Here is a 10657-nt window from a genome sequence, read left to right on the forward strand (position 1 = left end):
AGAGAGAGAAGGAAGAGGAGGTGTTGGTGTAGCTCTGCTGGTAAGAAAAGGCCGGGATTTTGATGAGATGGTCATTCAGGGCTGCGAAGGTTTCAGTGACTACAAACAGTTACCATAACAACTAGAGAACAAAAAATTATAGTCGCAGTCATATATAACTCCCCCACCAAATGACAGAAGACCAGGCAGGAATATGACAGAAACAACATGGCCACCATTAACATAATAGAGAGAACAGCGTCTCGCTAGTAGGAATGGATCTGGACTACTAATTATAGGGGACTTCAACCATGGTAAGATAGATTGGGAGTACAGAGGCCCGGATGGAGGACCAGATACATAGAGAGCTAAGCTGCTGGACGTGGCCACAAGAAACTTTCTTAGCCAACACATCAAGGGATCGAGAAGAATGAAAGGAGAAGATGAACCAGCTATGCTTGATCTGATATTTACCCCTCAATGAGTGGGATATAAGTGAAGTTAAGATGGAAGTCCCCTTGGGAATGAATTATCACAGTGTAATGATTTTTGAGTACTTGCTAGAGCTAGGACTTATCTCCCCTCAAAAATGAACTAGAAATCAAAAGGCTGGCATACTGAAAGAGGAATTATGAGGAGAGGAGAAGTTTCCTAAGGGATATACCATGGGACACAGACCTCAGAGCTATGTCTGTACAGGGTATGATGGACTATGTCACCCAAAAATGTCAGGAGGCTGTAAAAAAGTTTATCCCGGCCCAAAGGGATAAATCTGAGAAGCAAAAGAAAAATTCCATGGATTAACAGGGCATGTATGGAAGCATGAGACAGAACAAAAGGGCGTGGAGTAACTTCCAAAATAATAGAACACCAATAAGCAGAGAGAGATACCAGAGAACCATGAATGAGTATGTTAGTGTGAGAAGAGAAGCAGAGAAAAATTATGAAAATGATATAGCAAGCAAAGCCAAGACCGATCAAAAGCTACGTACTCGACAGTTACATCAGGAGTAAAACAACAGTGAAAGAACAAGTAATGAAACTTAGAACAGGTGAGGACAGGTATACACAGAATGACAAAGAGGTGTGTGATGAACTTAACAAGAGGTTCCAGGAGGTCTTCACAATAGAACATGGTGAGGTCACTGTGCTAAGAGAGGGGGTCAGTAAACCAGGCGGCCTTGGAAGGGTTCGAAATCACGAGAGATGATGTCAAGAGACACCTGATGGATCTGGATGTGAGAAAGGCTATTGTTCCAGACAGGATCTCACCATTTATATTGAAAGAGTGTGCAGAGGCACTCTGCTTGCCACTCTCCATAGTGTATAGTAGGTCACTGGAGACGTGAGACGTACCAGAAATATGGAAGGCGGCTAATGTGGTCCCAATATACAAAAAGGGTGACAGACAGGATGCACTGAACTACAGGCCAGTGTCCTTAACTTGTATGCCATGCAAAGTGATGGAGAAGATCGTGAGAAAAAATCTAGTAACACATCTGGAGAGAAGGGACTTCATGACAAATCGCCAACATGGAATTAGGGAGGGTAAATCTTGCCTTACTGGCTTAATAGAATTCTACGATCAGGTGACAAAGATTAAGCGAGAAAGAGAAGGCTGGGCGTAGTGAATTTTTTGGGATTTTCGGAAAGCCTTTGGCATAGTCCCCCATAAGAGGCTGGCACATAAGCTGGAGAGACAGGCAGGAGTAACAGGTAAAGTGCTCCAGAGGATAAGAGAGTACCTAAGCAATAGGAAGCAAAGAGTTACAGTAAGGGGTGAGACCTCAGATTGGCGTGAAGTCACCAGTGGAGTCCCATAGGGCTCTGTACTCGGCCCTATCATGTTTATGATATCCGTAAACGATCTCCCGGAGGGTATAGACTCATTCCTCTCAATGTTTGTTGACGATACCAAAATTATGAGAAGGATTAATACACAGGAGGACTGCTTGAGGTTTCAAGAGAACCTAGACAAAGTAAAGGAATGGTCAAACAAATGGTTGTTAGAGTTTAATCCAAGCAAATGTAATGTAATGAAGAAAGGTGTAGGGAGCAGGAGGCCAGTTACAAGGTTTCATTTGGGAGATGAAATTCTTCAAGAGCCAGAGAGAGAAAGACCTGGGGTTGATAACACACCAGACCTGTTCCCTCAAGCCCATATCAAGGGGATAACATCAGCAGCATATGCCAGGTTACCTAACATAAGAACGACATTTAGATACTTGTGCAAGGGATCATTCAAAACTTTGTATACCACCTACGTCAGACCAATCCTGGAGTATGCAGCCCAAGCATGGAGTCCATATCTATTCAAGCATAAGACGAAACTGGAAAAAGTTCAAAGCTTTGCCACCAGACTAGTACCCGAGCTGAGAGGTATGAGCTACGAGGAGAGACTACGGGAATTAAACCTCACGTCGCTAGAAGCCAGAAGAGTTAGGGGGGACATGATCACCACGTACAAGATTCTCAGAGGAATTGACAGAATAGATAAAGAAAGGCTATTTAATACAAGGGACACAGGTACTAGTGGACACAAATGGAAATTGAGTGCCCAAATGAGCCTGCACAGAGATATTAGAAAGAATTTTTTAGTGTCAGAGTGGTTGACAAATGGAATGCATTAGGCAGTGATGTGGTAGAGGTTACCTCCATACACAGTTTCAACTGTAGATATGATAGAGAACCAGTAGGCTCAGGAACCTGTACACCAGTTGATTAACAGTTGAGAGGTGGGACCAAAGAGCCAGAGCTCAACCCACGCAAGTACAAATAGGTGAATACACACACAGAAAAAGCTGGAGATGCAGGTTGGGGTGAAAAGGAAGGTACTCCATTAGATAAGGGAGTACCTAAACAACAGAAGACAGCGAGTCACTTGGAGGGGTGAGGTCTCAGATTTGCGAGACATCACAAGTGGATTCCCGCAGGGGTCAGTCCTTGGACCTATACTGTTTCTGATATATGTAAATGATCTCCCAGAAGGTATAAACTCGTTTCTTTCAATGTTTGTTGACGATGCAAAAAATATGAGGAGGATTGAAACAGAGGATGATAGTAGGAGGCTACAAGATGACCTAGACAGACTGAATGAATGGTTCAACAAATGGCTGCTAAAGTTCAACCCGAGTAAATGCAAAGTAATGAAATTAGGCGGTGGAATCTGGAGGCCAGACACAGGATACAGAGTAGGAGATGAAGTACTTCATAAAACGGATTGAGAGAAAGATCGTAAATAAAATTACGTAAAAGAATTACGTCTGCGGCATATGCGAGGCTGGCTAACATCAGAACTTGTGTAAGGAATCATTCAGATTATTGTATATCACATATGTAAGACGTATGCGGCCCCAGCATGGAGCCCGTACCTTGTCAAGCACAAGACAAAGCTGAAAAAATATTAAAATACAAGAGGCAACCAAAATCAGAGCAACAGTCAGCAAGAAAATAGAAGAAAGCAATACAATATGGGCAATCAGAATCATCACCAGTGAAGACACAGTTGCCACCAGGGATGCCGATAAAGCATAAGCCCTGAGAGAAAAACATCCACTCAGAGCTCCTCGTGACGACAGTGTTCCCCTAGTTGGTGTCATCAGAGCAGAACCCCTGTGTGTGCTCGAATCCATGGTGCATAAAGCAGCTTTATCCTTCCCACCAGGATCAGCAGGTGGGTTCACAGGACTAAGACCCAACCACATCAAACAAATGCTCAACCCTTCACTGGGAGACATTGCACAGGGCTTCCTGGCGGAACTAACTAGATTCTCCAACACATGTGTAGCTGGCAACATACCAGAGATCATACGGCCTCTCTTTTTTGGCGCTACCCTCTGTGCCCTGAGGAAAAAAGATGGAGGAATCAGACCGATAGCTGTGGGCAATTCACTCCGGCGTCTCGTCGCTAAGGCTGCAGCTAGAGCAGTCAGTCAGGCAGCAGCCGACATGCTGAAGCCAAAACAGCTTGGGTTTGGCATTCCCCAAGGGTGTGAGGCAGCGGCTCATGCAGCTAGAGCCTACATTGCCAACATTACGGATGAAAAAGCCCTGATAAAACTGGACTTCAAAAATGCTTTCAATCTGGTTAGAAGGGATGCAGTACTCAGTGCTGTTCATCGCCTTTTTTCTTCCCTCTACCCGTTTGTAAACTCATGCTACAGCAAGAATCTAACTCTGCTTTTTGGGGAACATGAAATTGAATCACAAGAAGGTGTCCAACAGGGTGACCCCCTTGCTCCTTTTCTTTTCTGCCTAGTCATTAAGGAAGTCACCGATAACCTGTCCAGTGAGCTCAACATTTGGTTTTTGGACGATGGTATTCTAGCCGGCTCCCCAGCCTCACTCTTGGACGACATACGAATAATTCAGGAGCAAGAAGCAAGTCTAGGCCTCACCCTGAACTCTTCCAAGTGCGAAATAACCTCCACCAGCCAGCACATAATAAAGCAAATAAAGAATGTTTTGCCTGATATTCATACAACCAACCCTGAAGACAGCACACTCCTAGGTGCTCCTCTTGGAGGGAATGCCATCGATGAGGTCCTTGGTAAGAAGATCACTGACCTGAAGAGGATGAACGAGAGGATTGAAGACAACTGCCAACCTATTCATGAAGAACTCTCTAGACACCAAACAGAATGCCTTGAAGGAAACCAACGTCGTCTATGCCTTCAAATGCCCACTTGGGAACCTGGGGACTGTCAGACCCAAAGATCTCAGTATCTAGGCAAGACACAACACCGTCTCTTTCTAGGCGATTATCAATGAACAAACAACAGGGCTCCATCAAGTAACATATAATCTCCTCTCACAACCAGACCATCACCAGAGAAATCTTAACAAGCAACATAGAAATTATCGATTGATACAGCGACAACAGGAGACTCGACATCAGCGAGGCACTTCACATCAAAAAGTCATCACCAGCAATGAACAGACAATTAACACATAATTACATTCTACCCACTTCAAGACCCCGAACCATCACAGAAGCAAGAAGAGAAAACATGCAATGTTTTTTCAACGCGATTTCCCTGACATGAATAAACACCCTGTCTTTAATAAATAGCCTTTGTAATGCATAAATGACCATTTGATAAATTAACTCCTTGAAACGAACAGATGCCTATATTTAACGATTCCCCTAAAATGCATAAACAGCCGTCTTTAACAAATAACACATGAAATGCATAAAGCTCCAATTTGAGAACTGAGTTAATTGGTGGAAAACTATAAAACTTAACATAGGTTATTGAATAAATAAACTCTATGCTTGGGAATCAAAGATAAGAGAGATGAATGAGAAGACTTTTGATAAATGTATTAAGAAAGTTTGTAAAGACTAGATGTCATAAGTGGACTTACTATAAATTAATTGAAAAGAATTAGAGAATATAAGCTAAGTAAAGGTTAGGTGGAGGGAGGTTAGGAAGGTGAGGGTAGATAAGTTAAGTTACGTTACATAAGTTAGGTTACGTTACGTAAGTTGAGCTAGTCAGTTATGTTACTAAAAGTTACATTAGGATTTGTTACTACAGGTAAATTAGGAGAGTAAGTTACATTAGGTATGTTAAGTTAAGTAAGTTAGCTAAGTCAGGTTGGGTAAGTTAGCTCAGATTGGTTGGAATTGGTAAGTTGGACTAGGTAAGTTAGGTTATGTAAGTTTGGGTAAGTTATGTTAGGTAAGTTACATAAGGTGGAGGAGGTTAGGTAGGAAGGGTAGATTAGTTAAGTTATGTTATGTAAGTTAAATTAGTAAGCTATGTATGGTGGTTAGGTCAGGATGGGTAAGTTAGCTCAGATAGGGAAGAATAGGTAAGTTGGACTAGGTAAGTTACTAGGTAAGCTAGTAAAGTTAGGTTAGGTAAGTTACATTAAGTTAGTAAGGTTAGGATAGGTTAGGTTATGTAAGTTAAGTTTAGCTAGGTTATGTTATGTTATGTACGTTAGGCTAGGTTAGGCTAGGTAAGTTAAATTAAGTTAGTAAGATTAGGGTAAGTTAGGTTATGTAACTTAAGTTATGGTATGTTCAATCCGTTAGGAGAGGTTAGGTAAGTTTGACCAGGAAAGTTACAGTGGAATAGGTTAGGTTAGGTTAGTAAGGTTAGGTATGTACTTGCAAGTTGAGATAGGTAGATAAGTTATGATAAGTTGCATTAGGGTAGGCTAGTACAGGTAAGTTAGGTTAGGTAGGGTTATGCAGTGGTGTCCAGAGAACAGTTTTAAGGTAAAGTGGCTAAGAAAATATATTTTAACAGAATAATTATTAACAGAAGTGTAAGTTTGATATAAAAAGTTGAACTAGTTACATAAAACGTTTGGTGTTTTGTGATATACTAAATACGTTTAACTAAATGTCTTAGTGAAACTGTGTTACTTAAAGCTATTACTGCATAAAAGATAACTATTTTACTTATTGAATGAAGAACAACGTTTGTTACATTTGGGAGTGTTATTTATTGCTTGAAGATGTCTTAGAGAGCAACTTTGATGTCTTAGAGAACAACTTGATGTCTTAGAGAACAACTTGATGTCTTAGAGAACAGCTTTGATGAACGAAGGAGAGTTAAAGAACAACTTTTATGCAAGAAAATGTCTTATACAGTTTATTTGATGAACGAAGGTGAGTTTGAGATTACCTTTGATGACTCTGAGAATAACTTTTGATAGCGTGAATTGTATTCTTAGGGTCTTTTAGCTTATTATTGATGTCTCGAAGAGTGTCTTTGACTATTTGTCTTTCTCCATGAAGTATACTGTTAGTTACAAAAGTGTTTAAAGAAGTTACATTTGACTATTTTTAGTTAAGGGGGAAGAGTTATTTTAGTTGAGAAAGGATGTAAAGATGATGTGCTTGCCTATTTTTATAGTTGAATGAGGCATAATGGTTGATAAGAAAGTGTTGAAAGAACTTCACTTGACTATTTTTAGTTGATCGACGAATACTTTTAGTTAAGAAATGATGAATGTGACTATTTTTTGTTGAACGACGAATAATTTTAGTAACAAAAAGACAAGATAAGATGAAGACCGTGTATATTTTCAGTTGATTGACGAATATTTTAGTTAAGAAATTAGAACAAAATGCCTGGGTAAATTTGTTACTTCAAATCAAATCAAATCAAATGTTTATTCAAGTAAAGTACATACATACAAGGTGAGATACAAACATTGATGGATTTATAGATAGAGCTAGTGCATACAATGCCTAAAGCCACTATTACGCAAAGCTTTTCGGGCAGGTACTTATAAATTGAGGCAGGTACTTATAAATTGAGGATTTGTTTAAGAACAGTGTTGTGAAAATTATTCTGAGAACATGGAGAATATGACAAAGAACACAGAAAACATGTAAGAGAATGCAAAGAGCACAAAGAACATGCTGTGAACATTGGTAGAAAATGGAGAATATGGAGAAACAGGTGTAAAATATGGTTTGAACTTGCAGAGAACTTGGAGACTGAAAAAGAACACATAAAACATGGAAGATAATGTGAAGAATGCAGTGAATATGGAGAGAATATACAAATACGGTAAGATTATTGGTAATAGCTGTATTTCATATTATTGAGGGCGCAGAGTTGTGAATGAATCTGGGGACGGGGGAGTTGGAGGAATGGGCGAGATGAAGGGCGGAGTAGGGGGAGAGAAAGGGAAAGATAAGGGCTAAAGTGAGTTGGGGGAGGTAAGGGAAGGGAGGAAGGTACGGGATGAGGGAGGGAGATAAGAGAGCGGGCGGGTCTGGGGACATGGAGGAAGGTGGGCGGGAGAGATAAGGTGTGATATGACCGTGTAATTATTATTACCTTGTGAATGATTATTTACATAGATGAGTAAACAAAGGACATTGAAGGAGAGGATATGTTTACCTTGATAAGGTGATAGGCTACAGCGGGTCTTGATCTGAAATACTGAGTTTGATGAATATTGAACTAAAGTGAAGGACGGGAGTTGGCGCTCGGTACCTGCTTTGATTTTATTTACTACGTCTGAAATATGAATGTTTTAAATTTTAGGAACATTTGACTGATATTAGTGAATTTTGAGGAGTCATCTAAGGAGGAGGACAAGAGCTGAAACTCGGGTAACTGTGCTTTTTTACTTAGAGGTATGACTGCTTTAAATTTCAGGGAAGTTGATGGATAATAGTATAGTTGTGAGCAGGAACTAAGGTGGAGGACGGGAGATGGAGCTCGGTAACTGAATTTTTGTATTGGGTAACGTCTGAAATACAGCAGTTTTAAATTTCAGGGAAATTGATAAGGAGGAGGACAAGAATTGAAACTCACTAACTGTACTTATCTTATTTACTACACCAGAAATAACTATGCTTTAAATCTAAGGAGATTTGGTTAGATACTAAAGAAGATACGAGAGGGAACTCAGGCGGGGCTTAGGAGCTAGAACTCAGTACAAAGATTTTCTTTTCTTGCTACTTCTGAAATATGACTGTTTTAAATTGGGCTAAAATTGGGCTATTAGTAGTAAATATGCACTTATAAATGCGGCCTCTGTCACATTTTGGTATTAAACTGGACTCTGTCCAATTTTATCTCAAACTGGACTTTGATTAATTTCTGTCTTTAACTGGACTCTGAATATTTCCGGTTTAAAATGGTCTCTGACAATATTTTGGTTTAAAAATGGTCACTGTAATTATTCGGTCTTCAAGTGGTCTCTGACTAATTTCGGTCTTTAACTGGACTATGTCATAACTTTTGTCTTAAAAAGGTCTCTGTCAAAATTTGGGCTTAAACTGGTCTCTGACAATATTTTGGACTAAAAATAGTCTTTAAAAAATTTGGATCTTCAACTGGTCTCTGAATACTTTAGGTCTTTTACTGATAAAAGAGCCGTAAATGGATATAAAGGTCATGGCTAAGAATTCAATTTTCCTTAACAAAATTTATATGACTATTTTCTGAAAATGGCCTTTTGATCATTTACAACCCACTAAGGCAGACTTAGTGGGTTGATGATGGTACTGGCAGACTTAGTGGGTTGATGATGGTACTGGCAGACTTAGTGGGTTGTTGATAGTACTGGCAGACTTAGTGGGTTGATGATGGTACTGGCAGACTTAGTGGGTTGATGATGGTACTGGCAGACTTAGTGGGTTGTTGATGGTACTGGCAGACTTAGTGGGTTGATGATGGTACTGGCAGACTTAGTGGGTTGATGATGGTACTGGCAGACTTAGTGGGTTGATGATGGTACTGGCAGACTTAGTGGGTTGATGATGGTACTGGCAGACTTAGTGGGTTGATGATGGTACTGGCAGACTTAGTGGGTTGATGATGGTACTGGCAGACTTAGTGGGTTGATGAGGGTACTGGCAGACTTAGTGGGTTGATGATGGTACTGGCAGACTTAGTGGGTTGATGATGATACTGACAGACTTAGTGGGTTGATGATGGTACTGGCAGACTTAGTGGGTTGTTGATGGTACTGGCAGACTTAGTGAGTTGATGATGGTACTGGCAGACTTAGTGGGTTGATGATGGTACTGGCAGACTTAGTGGGTTGATGATGGTACTGGCAGACTTAGTGGGTTGTTGATGGTACTGGCAGACTTAGTGAGTTGATGATGGTACTGGCAGACTTAGTGGGTTGATGAGGGTACTGGCAGACTTAGTGGGTTGATGATGGTACTGGCAGACTTAGTGGGTTGATGATGGTACTGGCAGACTTAGTGGGTTGATGATGGTACTGGCAGACTTAGTGGGTTGTTGATAGTACTGGCAGACTTAGTGGGTTGATGATGGTACTGGCAGACTTAGTGGGTTGATGATGGTACTGGCAGACTTAGTGGGTTGTTGATGGTACTGGCAGACTTAGTGGGTTGATGATGGTACTGGCAGACTTAGTGGGTTGATGATGGTACTGGCAGACTTAGTGGGTTGATGATGGTACTGGCAGACTTAGTGGGTTGATGATGGTACTGGCAGACTTAGTGGGTTGATGATGGTACTGGCAGACTTAGTGGGTTGATGATGGTACTGGCAGACTTAGTGGGTTGATGAGGGTACTGGCAGACTTAGTGGGTTGATGATGGTACTGGCAGACTTAGTGGGTTGATGATGATACTGACAGACTTAGTGGGTTGATGATGGTACTGGCAGACTTAGTGGGTTGTTGATGGTACTGGCAGACTTAGTGAGTTGATGATGGTACTGGCAGACTTAGTGGGTTGATGATGGTACTGGCAGACTTAGTGGGTTGATGATGGTACTGGCAGACTTAGTGGGTTGTTGATGGTACTGGCAGACTTAGTGAGTTGATGATGGTACTGGCAGACTTAGTGGGTTGATGAGGGTACTGGCAGACTTAGTGGGTTGATGATGGTACTGGCAGACTTAGTGGGTTGTTGATGGTACTGGCAGACTTAGTGGGTTGATGATGGTACTGGCAGACTTAGTGGGTTGATGATGGTACTGGCAGACTTAGTGGGTTGATGATGGTACTGGCAGACTTAGTGGGTTGATGATGGTACTGGCAGACTTAGTGGGTTGATGATGGTACTGGCAGACTTAGTGGGTTGATGATGGTACTGGCAGACTTAGTGGGTTGCTTGTCTCTGACGAGCCTTAAATCCTCATCATTACATCCTTACTAACATTAACTTCTCACAGCAGGAATGCGCGAGTCAGTTAAGATCTAGCTACACTAACGGCCC

Source organism: Procambarus clarkii, chromosome 64, assembly GCF_040958095.1.
Source record: "Procambarus clarkii isolate CNS0578487 chromosome 64, FALCON_Pclarkii_2.0, whole genome shotgun sequence".
Classification (NCBI taxonomy): domain Eukaryota; kingdom Metazoa; phylum Arthropoda; class Malacostraca; order Decapoda; family Cambaridae; genus Procambarus; species Procambarus clarkii.